Raw genomic sequence first — 13,487 nt, 5'->3', positions numbered from 1 at the left:
AGGAGCATAAAAATGTTGCATCTTAAGTGGTTTTCTTAGTAGGATGTTCTCAGAGATTGTTAGCTGCTATCTTGTTGAACAGTATGACATTTACTGAAGCAAAGCAACTGCTGCACACCAACACTATGTTTAAAAAGAGAGGACTTGCTTTCAATGACCTTATATGAAATAAAAAAGTACCTGGCAAATTCACAAATCTAAATACAGCATATTCATATTAAACAAAAAGTGAACCTTAATTTGATGCCAATTTTGAAAAGAAAATGATTTGATGTATTTATATCCAGCAGACAAATTGTTTGAAATTGACAGGCAAAGGTGGTTAAAGTTTTGTTTTTTTCTCCCTTTCACTTACAACATGCTTTATTTCCAAGCACCACGCTTATTTGCACTGTGTGTTCTTTTGTCTTCTTGGCCCATAATTTAAAGTAATAAACGGGAAAACAATTACGCCAGTCTGCAAGTCACTGCAGTCCAAACTAGAGAACAGAGACGTCTTTAGAAATAATTTAAGAAGCAGTGAAATCAGTAAAGTGGTGTTTTGTTTGTTTGCCTGGCTTTGATCATGGTCACTTTTTGGGGAATGATTTTGTGCTGTTTGTGTTGATGTTGTTTTTTTGAGGACCCTTTAGGAACTTGATTTCTGCGACACCCACCACATGTGGTTCCGTATTCACTGTGTCATCCGTGAGTTGTTTTACTTTTAACTCATTATTAATGTTTGTGTTGCTGCAATTCAGAAAATGCAGGAAATGCCTTTTGAAGCTAAATTGGCAAGTGAAACTGATTTCTTTTTTTGTACTCCCCATCTTCACAAATCAACTTTGATGAGATGAAGGTGAGTAAAGCATCTGAGTGAAGCTAGCATTTGTTTTTGTTTTTTTGTGATGGCACTGTATGCGATGTTATTGCAAAGGATTCTGATAAAACTGGCACTTGACCTCCCCATCTCAGTGCTTCTATTTCAACATGAGTCTTGAATTTTCAGTCATTGATAGAAAAAAATTAAAAGAATAATTGTTTTTTTGTCCTCATCTTCAAATGTACATCTTCCCTTGATTTAACAGAAGTGGGACATGGTGCTACTGTATCTATAAGCTTTTTGACGATTGCTAATAAACAACAAAACTAGCAAAATACATTAAAAACTGTTGGTTTGTACATTAAAGGGAGTTAAGAGTAGAGTTGCTACGCCTTCACATTGACGTGTCCCCTTGGAAACACCAGGAGCTGGAGGATGTGATTGAAGAAAGGGATGTGTAGGTGTCTGAAAGTGGATGGATGGATGAATGGATGGACATTGCAAACTAGCACATGTTAAACTGGTAAAAGAGAAATGTGCAAACAAAGACCTACTGAAAGAATAATAAAATTGTGTGTGAAGTTCTTGGAAACAAATGAAAATGAGGTCTGTAATGGGGCAAATTAAGGGACATTTTTTATGATAAAGGGACCCATTAAACACCATTTGGTAATAATAATAATAATAACCCCAACCACTTTTTTCCGCTTATCTAATTCAGTGAAGGTGGAGCCTATTCAAGCTGCTATGGTGGAAAAGAGGCGGGGTACTCTCTGGACAGGTTGCCAGTCTGTCAAAGGGCTAACAGGGCGAGACGGATAACCATTCACTCTCACATTCACATCTACAACAAGTTTAAAATAACCATTTAACCTCACGCCACTAACCACATGTCCACTGTGCCACCATGTCTGATAATAATAATAATTTATTACTAGTTTTCAGTTTTAGTGTTTGTGTACCATCCCAATCACTACCTCTGAGATCTTGCCAATAGCTCCATTTGTGCTAATTTTTTAACTTGTCCATTTTAAATCCAGAGCCACCTTCAAGGTCATTTAGTGATGAAGTTGTGTACTGATATGTCAGCATCAGCTGTGTTATTATGTACAATGTGTCCACTGTACATAATAAGTCTGGATCAAATGCTTGCAGCAGTATATCCTTGAGACATTTATGTTTCCCCAGTACTTTCAAATTTGTATTTCCCGAGCATGTTTGAATATTTGTCATTTTCTGACAAGAGGGAATTCTAATAAATAGCACATATGATTATATGTGCACCAACATGCCCTTCAATACATTTCTTTCTTTGAATATTGTTTTGTGATAAAATCATTGAAGGGATTTCTCTTCATTGTTTTTTTCATGAGGTTAAAATCCAAAAATATTACATCATACTATCCATAGGATAGGTCGTAATAGCTTTAACCAACATTTTCGTAAGTCAAGCTTTGCTGTGAATATTTTTATCTGTAAGCTTGTCTGTGTGTTCTGCTATAAAATATCAGGCCGTCTGTCAGAAAGATTTTACAGTTCATAGTCCGCTCTTTGGTCGTGGTACGGCAGCACTCGGTGATTTTTTTATCATCAAACAGATTGAAATATGGGCAGCTGAGAGTAAGAATAACTTACTACAACTGGAGAGTTTGTGGCTGTGCATGGTGTATTTCTAAAGTCAGAAAGCACGTTTATTTATCAAGACTGGTGGAATGCAGTATTTTTCACCATTTCAAAATAACTGCAGCTGTTTGACAAGTCCATCAACAATAACTATCATCACCTACATTTAAACAAATCTGTAGGGGAGCAAAAGCATCCTTGAACTTTCCCTTAGGTGACAAGCCCCACTTACAATCCATGAAACCCTAGTTAAAAGATTTCGACTTGATGCTGTGGTCATCACATAGTATTTCTCACACTGTGCAATCAAATATTGGCTCATGCAAATAAACCTTTTTTCACATCAATGGTTGTATTTATGAGCTTTTTATTAAACTTCCAAGGCCTGCAATTCAATAATTTAGCAAATTAACCAAACTCAGCAAGACTCCCATTCCCAGTGGTGACCAGTCTCAGGACTGACAGCCTTATAGTCGCATTTGCATACTACCATTGCAACAGTGAAGCAGTGGACGATTTCAGCCCATTTAGACTGGACCAGAGTTCCTGCCAAACCATCAGTATGTGTTGGGGAACAAAATTCTGCCTCTGTGTTCTGTAGACATTTTACAAGACAAGCACATGAGTGATGGAAACTTTCTATCAGTATTTTCCTGTGAAAACATCAGCACTCAAGCAATTGATCAGAAATCAGATCCTGTAGAGCAGTTTATCATGTGCATCCTGCTATTAAACAGACAGCAGCTGAAACAGCGTCTTCAAAACTCCGTGCCTGTTTAGATGCTGATGAGATGTATTTGCTGTTTTGGGGCATGTTGCACTTCAGTATTGTTTCTAAATCACAGTGCGTTCCTCTCCTGCTTGGTGTTATTCCAACGTGTTGCAAAGCTAAAATTGTGCAGAAAGACATGCAATGCTTTCTGCTAACAGTTGTCAGTGCACTCGTTCATGTAAAACCTCGAGGTCCAGCTCTCTTCAAAGATCATTATTTCAACATTATTTCTTTACAGTATCATCGCAGTACAAATACTTATTCACCGGGTGATGCCGTTAAACTGCTGTTTTTAATAGTGACCCTAATAGCATGTTCTTAGGGTCCATTAAGCTTGTTGTTCAAAAACATAGAGCAGCAGCATTGCTTCATTTAATACCCATTTAGAATAAAGGAACAACCTTGATAATTAATGTTTGTGTAATCTGTATTTTGTCTCTGGTCATTCTGTGCCACTCTTCTTTTGGTTACAATTAATACTTACAGTACTTGTAGTTTTTACTGTTAGTGTTCTGCTTGCAATTGTGCCGACTCCTAACGAATCCTCACTGTGACGATGAAGCTTTTAATAACTATAGCTGCATCTTTAACGTACCAGTCCTTGCCAAGATTTAAAAAAAGAAATGGCTTCTGTGTCTTTTATATGCCTGGCAAACTTCCGTGTTGTTCTGAAGCTCTATATAGGAAAGACCACTCCTCTGAATTATGTGCAAAATTATCATTTTCTATGTCAATTTTAGTTCTTATGCTATTTTTCATCGTACTTTCATTTTTTGAGAATATCTAGGCTGAACGCGCTAATTCTAGCTAAGTCTTTTGTTGCTACTTAGTTTGACTTTTTTAATGTCTGTTTGCATTGTCTCTTTTAACCTTCAAAGTCTAAAGTGTTTGAATGCCTGTTTGAATCTATGGGAGCTTCTGACAGCATTTTACTGCCACAGAGGAAAAAAATTCCTGATGTGTGACAATGAGTGAAAAACGTGTCTCCTCTTCACCTCCGTTGCAGTTATACAAACAGTGGATGGAGTCATCTGAAAAATAATTGTTTGGTACTCAGCAAAAACCTTTCGTATTAAATGTCAGACGTTTTGTAACTTGAGTGTTTTCAGTTGTTCCCCCTCCTGCAGTGTTTTATGCCATGTACCTAATGGAATAACCCTACACAGACTTACTGTTTGACTTTAATCACACTTATATAAAAAGATAATCATTTGCTCAGACAGTGTTGCAGTAATACACCAAACACCCAAAGCTTTTTAGATAAAAAGGTCACTAAATATGAAGTGCCAAAACATCGAGGTCTTTGTTGTTCTTACAGTTTCTATTTTTAACCTAAAAAGGCCACACACTGGTGTAAACCTAATACAGGTGCCCTTCAACAAATCTCCTTAATGCTTTGTCTCAACATCTCTGACCTTTACAAGTTAAACTCCATCACCTGTATTTGCAAGAGTAAAGACAACATGAGAGGGATGACTACATGTAAAGGCTATAAGGTTAAATACAATAAAAGGAAATAAAAAAGAAATAGTTTCTATATATTTCACATCTACCTGGTATATTTCCGTGTTGCCCTGAGAGTTGTGTACTGCTTCTAACAAATCCCTGTTCTTTCACTGTATGTGTTTGGAGAAGATAATGATGTGTTTACACACAGCTATTCATGCTTCACACAGACTTTTCTGTAAGAGGCATGTGTGTACATTGCATTCTTCTCCATATATCAAGATGTGCAGTTGATATTGATTATGTGTCCCTTATTGTGAGCATCAGCATGTAGCTGTTGCTGAAGATACTGATATAGCTAGCTGAAAGATTTTCCACCTCGAGGGATTTTCATAAGGTAGTGAAGAAGCAGAAGAGGACACAGAAGAACAGTTATCAGAATTCTTTAGGTTAAGCATTGTCAAGCAGATCATGCCCCAAAATATCTACACATCCCACATATAGGCATTATATATAACAGCTTTTGAATGTGTGTGCAAGCCACACATGCATACAATGTGACAGGGACATGATGCCCTACAATAGATCCCAATTTATAGATGGTCACATTGGAGTGGGCTGCTTTTCCTGGCTTAAGCAGCAAGGTTGTTGCCGCTGCTATACTCTGAATTGAGTGTGCTGAGAGAGTTTGCCAGCTCATAGGTTTGCAAGGTGCCTTCACTGTCAGCATAACAAATAATCTGGCTGGACACTGTTTGGAGTGCACAGCCACACTTTTCTTTCAGACGCTCTTTCCTTTTTACTCAACCAGGTGTGGATATTAAAAACAGAAAGAAAAGAAAAGAGATAAAAATATAAAAAGACATTCAGTTTACCAGCACTGACCTGAAATAACTTTTGATGTTCTTTAGGTCTAAAGAACAAGTTCTAGATTAGAGCAGTTTTTCTCACTTCTCTTGTGAGAAGCACTGAACTTTGGTAAGAGCTGCTGCCAGATAATGTACTTTTTACTTTACAATCACAGGCCTCTACCTGAAAAATAATGGCTCATTGTGTGAGTGGCTTTTGAGGTCATGTTAACCTGCTGCTCTTTGGAGTCACACTATATCTAACATGTTTTAAGCATTTCTAATCCATCAGCTTATATGCTTAATTACATTAATAAACAGTTTTTGCACAATATTGTAACAGCTCTAGACTGTCCTTCACTTAGTGCAGGCTTATGACTAAAAAAATGTGTTTCATTTGTATTTAAGCTCTGTGTCCCCAGAGGGATAGATAGGCTGACAGGGGAGGTCATGCTGGAGCTTCTTCTAAGCAAGACAGAATACATGCTTATGAATGAGAAGGAGGCTCGTGCTGATGACCTGAGATCAACCATTCAAACCAATGGACTGAGCACAAGAGAGGTGAAGAAGAGTGTAGGCAGAATGGAGTGGGTGTAGATGAGTGTCAGGAGTGATTAATAACAGAAGGATAGCAGCAAGAGTGAAAGAGGATGTCTACAAGATGCTAGTGAGACCTGCTATGATGTTGAGGTGGCAGAGTTGAAGATGTTACGATTTTCATTGGGAGGGACTGGGATGGACAAGATTAGAAATGGGTATATCAGAGGGATTTTTCAAATTCAAATTTTATTTGTCACGTACACAGTCATACACAGTACGATATGTAGTGAAATGCTTGGACAACTGCTCGTGACCTAAAGAAAACAAAAAAGGAAAGGCTATGAATAAGATAGGAAATAAATATGAAAAATTAAAAAGGGTAAATTTAACTAGGAAGGAATAAAATATAAATTAAGGTTAAAAATGAAATAACTGTACAACACAAATTAGAATGAAGGGTAAATTTAACTGGGAAGAATAAGATAAAATATATAAATTAAAGTTGAAAATAAAATAACTGTACAACAAAATACACAATATAGAACTATATAAGAATGTATGAAGAAATCTAAATATAAATAAATATATACACAATAACAGCAGCTGTACAAGTATTAACCGGAAATGAAGAATATAGTGACCAGTGTTGTGCAAAAACAAAGTCCAGAAAGTCCAGTGTGTGTGTAAGAACCATATGTGTGGGTCAGTACTGTGTGGTGGTGTGATTGAGAGACCGTATCGCCTGCGGGAAGAAGCTCCTCCTCAGTCTCTCTGTGTTGGTCTTCAGGGAGCGGAATCGCTTTCCTGACCTCAACAGAGAGAACAGTCTGTTGTTGGGATGGCTGAGGTCCTTCACGATCTTCCTGGCCTTGGTCCAGCACCGCCTGCTGTAGATTGAGTGCAGGTCAGGGAGCTCGGAGCGGATGGTGCGCTCAGCTGACCGCACAACCCTCTGTAGAGCTCGTCTGTCCTGCATGGTGCTGTTCCCGAACCAGGTTAAGATGTTTCCCGCCAGGATGCTCTCTATGGTGCACGAGTAAAAGTTCCTGAGCACCTTGGAGGGCAGTTGGAAGTCTCTCAAGCGTCTCAGGTGGTAGAGACGCTGTCGGGCCTTTTTCACCACGGTGTTGATGTGACAGGACCATGACAGGTCCTGCGTGATGTGAACTCCGAGGTATTTGAAGCTGTCCACTCTCTCCACTGGGCACTCGTTGATGACAGGGGTCTGGTAGTTCCTCTCCTGCTTAGTGCTGAAGTCCACTATCAGCTCCTTTGTCTTACTGACGTTTAGAAGGAGGTTGTTCCTCTGGATGGTAGATATACTGGGCAATGGAGGTAGAAGATGGATCTGCCAGAAAGTAGAGGAAAACAAAGACCACAGAGAAGATTCAAGGATGCAGTAAAGAAGTCCAGAGGGTTGCTGTGACAGAGGAGGATGGTAGGAATAGGGTGGGATGGAGGCAGATGAATGCACACACAATGCAGAGCCCTAATGGGGCAGCCGGAAGGAGAAGAAAAGAAGAAAAAGTTTAAATTATTTATCATTGATCAATAATGATTGTCTAGATTTTCTTGAAGTTTCATACCCACGGTGTTCCGGGGAAGAATCCTATAAAGTTGGACAATCACCTGAATGAACACTGCCATCATCATCAAATTAGTATTGTTGTAATGTAGTGGATTAAAAATACAACCACAGTAAACTGAGATGGCAAACATTATACCCATTTAACAACAGCATGTTGACGTTTTCATTGTGAGGCTGATGTTTGTGTTTAGATTAAAGCACAGCTGTACTGTGTACCACATCTGTCTTCATGATATCGTCTACAGGCTTCAAATGCATCAACCTTTCAGCAGAGATGTTTGCACACTTGCATCGGGGAGACGGCAGCACCTTTCTTCAGCTCACTGTCACATGTTTATGTTTTTCACTTGTTATGTTTTGGCATAACAAGAATGTGGCTAGGAAGAAAATCCTGAATTAACAAGTCTAAGTTTGATGCACAAGTTCTGTAAGAAAGTTACAAACAAAAAGAAAGTGTTTTTCACAAATATAAATATAACATTTTCAGTCATTTTTAAAATGATGTTCTGCATCACAAACCTTTACTTAATAAAATAATAATTAGATTTAATTTCTTTTCACGTGGTTTCATCTTTCACGTTAAGATCCCTTTTTTCTGAGCGTTGCCCAGCCTTGAAATAACACATTTCACACAAACACAGTTAACCGTTATTTCTGAAATGCTGCCTCCATCATCTCCCGAGCAACCTGGAAAACTGACCATAGATGTGTCACATATGATCCTGAAATGAAAGAATGTGATGGTTATGTTCTTTTCAAATAAAATGCAAATTGTAAATCTGTTCCAGTCAGTTCAAGCCAGAAGAATAACTTGAGCTCATCTTTAATTCATGGGAGGACTTACAGTGCTGTGCCAGGGCAGTCTTCTTCCTGCGCGCCGCTAAAAGCAGATTCTCAGAAGGGTCAATGTTACCTTAGGGAAACAGCTGGAAGCAGGCTTCCTACTGAATGTCTTCCACAGTTCTCATACTTTCCGTCCTTCCTCCATCTCCCTGAGAAGCATCCATTGTTGACAAGTGTGAGGAGTTTTGATCCTGGGTATTATCTTTGCAGCTCAGCCAGCAAATTTGAAAGCTGCAAGGTTCTTGTACTGTTGTGAGACTCATCAGACATACATTCTCAGGAGATACAGTATTTGAGTGAAACAGAAAACTTGAATGCTGGGTGTAAATTTACTCTGATCTGGGAGGAAAACGATGACTTGCCTGCCTGTTTTTATAGTTTGGCCACAAAGTTCACTAAAATAATTTTCACAGTTAAATCAAAGAGTGGAATCTTGCTGAGGGTATTTTTACTGATGCTGATGACGGTGTTAGATTTTCAGTTCCAGCTACACTGCTGCCTCTGCTGTGCACTTTGATTCAAAATAGCTTATATGCTCTAAACTACCTGCTGGTTAATAAGCTATGGCATGGAAAGAGAAGGGACGTTATTTCTTTGATGTTTGGCCCTAGTTTGAGTTGCTAAGGAACAGCACACCTAGTATTAATGTTGAGCGTGTGAAGATGTAATGACAGGACTGATCATAAAGAGGAATTCTAGGATTTATATTAAGTTAAGAAACTGTGAGTCTTTTTAATCTTGGGTAACTGTTAACGCTTGATCACAATATGAATTCAACATATTATGATTACAAGATTTTCCTTACAGAGAAACAACTTTTTGCATTTACTTGGTTTTTTTTTTCTGTGAAACACTTATTTTATATTATGTTGAATATAAATCGAGTGCAGTGTTTTGGCTCCTTCTTTAAAGCTTAAGCTCAGTCTTAGTTTACTCAGTTTCACCCAAAGATGCAGGTAAAAGAGCCCTTTGTTCAAAAGGACCCATCTAAAAGAAATGAACGTCACAAGCGTTTAATAGGTGAACATGTAGAATAGCAAAAAGCTCAATAAATTATGAGCAATCGTGTGAAGTAATTGAGATCTCAGTCTTGACCAAGCTTCTCTAAACTAAATGATTTTTGTCATAATCAAGTAGCCCCAATAAATCACAGGAATTAAGACAAATTAGAGGTACAGTGAAGATGTAATAACATAATTTTTTCTTATTGATCTGCAATTTCAAGACAGAGAGAAAAAGTGTGTGTGGGTTTTTTCCCCATTTTATCTGTTATGATGTGGGTCTTATTGAATCATCCATTCATCCATCCATTTTCATCCGCTTTGTCCAGGGCCAGGTCGCGGGGGCAGCAGCCTAAGCAAAGAGGCCCAGACCTCCCTCTCCCCAGCCACCTCCTCCAGCTTATCCGGGGGAATACCAAGGCGTTCCCGGGCCAGCCGAGAGATATAATCTCTCCAGCGTGTCCTGGGTCTGCCCCGGGGCCTCCTCCCGGTGGGACATGCCTGGAACACCTCACCCAGGAGGCGCCCAGGGGGCATCCTTGTCAGATGCCCGAACCACCTCAGCTGGCTCCTTTCGATGTGGAGCAGCAGCTGCTCTACTCTGAGCCCCTCCCGGATGGCCGAACTTCTCACCCTATCTCTAAGGGAGAGGCCAGCCACCCTTCGGAGGAAGCTCATTTCTGCCGCTTGTATCCGCGATCTCGTTCTTTCGGTCACTACCCACAGCTCGTGGCCATAGGTGAGGGTAGGGACGTAGATCGACCGGTAAATTGAGAGCTTCGCTTTTACACTCAGCTCCCTCTTCACCACGACGGACCGGTGCAGCGTCCGCATTACTGCAGCTGCAGCCCCAATCCGTCTGTCGATCTCCGGCTCCCTTCTCCCATCACTCGCGAACAAGACCCCGAGATACTTGAACTCCTCCACTTGGGGCAGGAACTCATCCCCGACCCGGAGTGGGTATTGAATCATACCAAATGGATTTTATTTGCAATATCTAATTACTTTTTCATTCATTTCATTTTCAGTCATTAAATGCGTTATTGTGGATACTGCAACTAATAATGCTGAGCGTCGCCCTGTAGCCAGGTGAGATATAAAGGTGCTAATTTAGTGGTGATTTGTATTCATTACAGTTGTGAAAATCGATCTCTACAATACAAATATAATACCGCTATTCAACATTGGTTGAAGTTCATAAATGAGAGAAAACTGAGCAGCACCAGGATTTTCTCATCAAACTGTGCTTCGATTGTTTCTTTAAATATTCTCCTCACTCGCTGCTTACAAAAGATTTTTGATTATTTTATTCAGACACATTCTTCTTGTTCTCTTGTGTTGAAGTGTGAAAAAAATAAATAAATAATACATGCAGTGCCAGTATATCCAAGCTGTTCATATTTTCTTCCCTGTCTGCTTGTGCTTTGTCCCTCCGTGCATAAACCTGTAGCTCTTAAGGTAGACTCGACCTAGAAATACGAAGCTCTGAATAAATTAACTTGGGGTTAACATAAAGTCATCAACTCCCTAAATGACTTTGGCATATGCCATCTCCCCGACTCTCATAAATCCCTGCGTCATTAAAATTGCATTAATTATGAAGTATCAGTGTTTGACAATTCTTTGCATATTCTGAAATAAATTAGTGTCGCATTTGATCAAAATTAACTAAATCTTTTAACCATCAGTCACTGCCACGTCTTCTACATCTGCCGAACACTTCCACTCACTTTAAATCCAGATGACGTTTTGCTCAAAGTTGCACAAAACGAATCACTTCAGAGACATCGTTGTTATTTTGACATACGTTATGGAGATAAGGACAGATGGATTTCCATGGCTGCATTTTAACAAAAGCGTTGACTGCCCTCTGTGTTTTCTCTCTTGCTTCACCTCAGCACCCTCATCTGGCCTGGCTCAGTGTCAGCTCAGCGTTTGCTGTTTTTCCATTAAATCATCTGCCTGAAACATTTTTCATTTCCATTTATTATGCAACAGAATGCATTCAGAGGTAGACCATTAATCCATCTCGCTTAAAAAGTAAACTTTGCTTCTACTGCTCAGGTCAGACAGCTCTGCGGTACCTTACCTACATACTTAATCTTTGACTAAATTTGGATCTCGTTTTGTTTCGCTCTAAAATTACCATGGAAACACAACACCCCTCTCAACATAATTATACTTTTTAACATGTATTAATAAAGGCTATTTGTATGTTTTTTGTTTGCCCTGTGATGCACCTTTTTTTTCTAGTGTGCAGGTGTAAGCATGTCGGATGACTCGATGTCTTGAAGGTTATACACGGCCCATTTGACTAATGGCCCGACTCTCTGTACATGCTCATGCTAATCACTTCTCTGATTGATTGTGGTGCTCCAAAGCACTAATGGCATCATTAGCTGGAACTGTTGTGGCAGTCTCGGCTCTGAGCTTTCAATTCCCTAACAGAGATTTTCTTTATCCTTTCTGTTGTTATTAAGATCCTAGACTAGGATGGGTTCATTTTAAATTTAATTGGCTTTATTTTTAGTAAAGGTGAAAAACGTAGATCCTTAACCCCGAGTGTTGCCACGTTCAGTCTTTGGTCATTCTGTTAGTTAAGCTGTAGCGAGTGTTACCATGGAAACCCTGGAACAAATCCTGTTGTAAGAAAAATGATCAGAAAAAAATGAAGAGAGAGACGGCAAGCAAAGCTGCAGTGAGACTTGTATCATTAGTAAGGGAATGATACATTTGCACCTGGATGCTAATTGTACGTAAACATGATGGACTTTTTTTTTCTTTTTTTGCAGGGGGTAGGTGAGGTCCGGGACCTATAGTGACACAAGTGAAACTTTGCTTTTGGTGTACTTTATGAAATCCTGCCAATCAGAAGAGAAAAAAACAGCTGGAAATTCAATTCTTGATTTAACAAGATTTTTATGTGTCAAAGCTGCAGATTCTGTCTTCCCAGCCATCTTAAATGTGCAGCAGAGTGATTTCTCTCATGATCAATCAGCTGTCTGAGCTCAAAGGACCAACATGCTAATCTTTACCAGCTGTACAAGAGCAAGCTGATAACTACCAAGTCACAGTCTGACACACTCAAGAAGCTGTGAGCATGCATGGTGAGAGTTTTTAATGTTTGCTAGTTGCCCGAAGCAAGAAAGAGAAAAGTTTTAGCTTTATTTGTTGCACATATTTGTGACTGCCTTCAGAGACTTTGCCTATTTTCATGATAGTGTTACTTTATTAATTCAGTTTGTGCTTATGGACTGTATTACCTTGAAAAAAAAAAACAAAGTAATTTCACCTGGAAAAATACGTGACATGCAAAGTTTAAGTGCTGATTTATGGGTAACTTTCAAAGTGAGTATAACTGGGGAAAAACGGACAAACCCATTGTAGAACCCAGCTAGACTTGCTGATTTCATTTGTAGTTTCGATGCAAATAATGCAAATTTAAGTACCCTCATTTTGTAAAAAGGTAGAATTAAAATAGTTTGCTTATTGCATAACAGCCAGCAGTTGGTGCTCAATAAGTGTTATGGCAGAAACAAACATTGTAAATTAGATTTCACTGACCTAAAGTTACCCCCATTACTATTTCTACCAACAGGTCTGGGCAGTGTTATATAACCGTTCACGCCCTATACAACAAAAGAGTGGAAAAGTTGTGAAAAAGTCAACTGTGTCGGTATCAGAACTGAGTACAGTATACCAGAGTATCTCAGTCTTTCAGAAGTAAAGATAAGAATTGGTTCTTCTTTTTTAAGCTTGTGTAGGAAAATATTTCCATCATAAACTTGATAATCTCTAGATACTATCATATTGTAGTAACCGATAGTAACAGTTCCAGACAATTATCTATAAGGGAAAACTCCAGTGCTGAATGAGCATGATCTACTAGCTAATACCTCTAAGAACTCCTTAAAAAATGCATAAAATTAAATAAATAAATCACAATTCTTAAATGGCTCACAGCAATGTTTCAGTAACACTTCTGAAAATGTGTGTTTATGTTCAGTGAGCAAAGATTGTTCAC

General features: G+C 39.0%; 1 protein-coding gene across 2 annotated transcripts in view; it reads left to right on the top strand.

Moving 5' to 3' along the window:
- Positions 1–13,487, top strand: part of asic2 (acid-sensing (proton-gated) ion channel 2) — a 410,825-nt gene that overhangs the window by 259,346 nt on the left and 137,992 nt on the right. The window lies entirely within an intron of this gene.

Source organism: Aulonocara sp. 'chitande type north' Nkhata Bay, linkage group LG4 (genome assembly GCF_057382095.1).
Source record: "Aulonocara sp. 'chitande type north' Nkhata Bay isolate Kocher_YH1m ecotype deep benthic linkage group LG4, A_spYH_male_GT1.1, whole genome shotgun sequence".
Lineage (NCBI taxonomy): Eukaryota > Metazoa > Chordata > Actinopteri > Cichliformes > Cichlidae > Aulonocara > Aulonocara sp. 'chitande type north' Nkhata Bay.
Note: the sequence above shows the minus strand (reverse complement) of the source record. Positions and strands in the feature narration are given on the sequence as shown.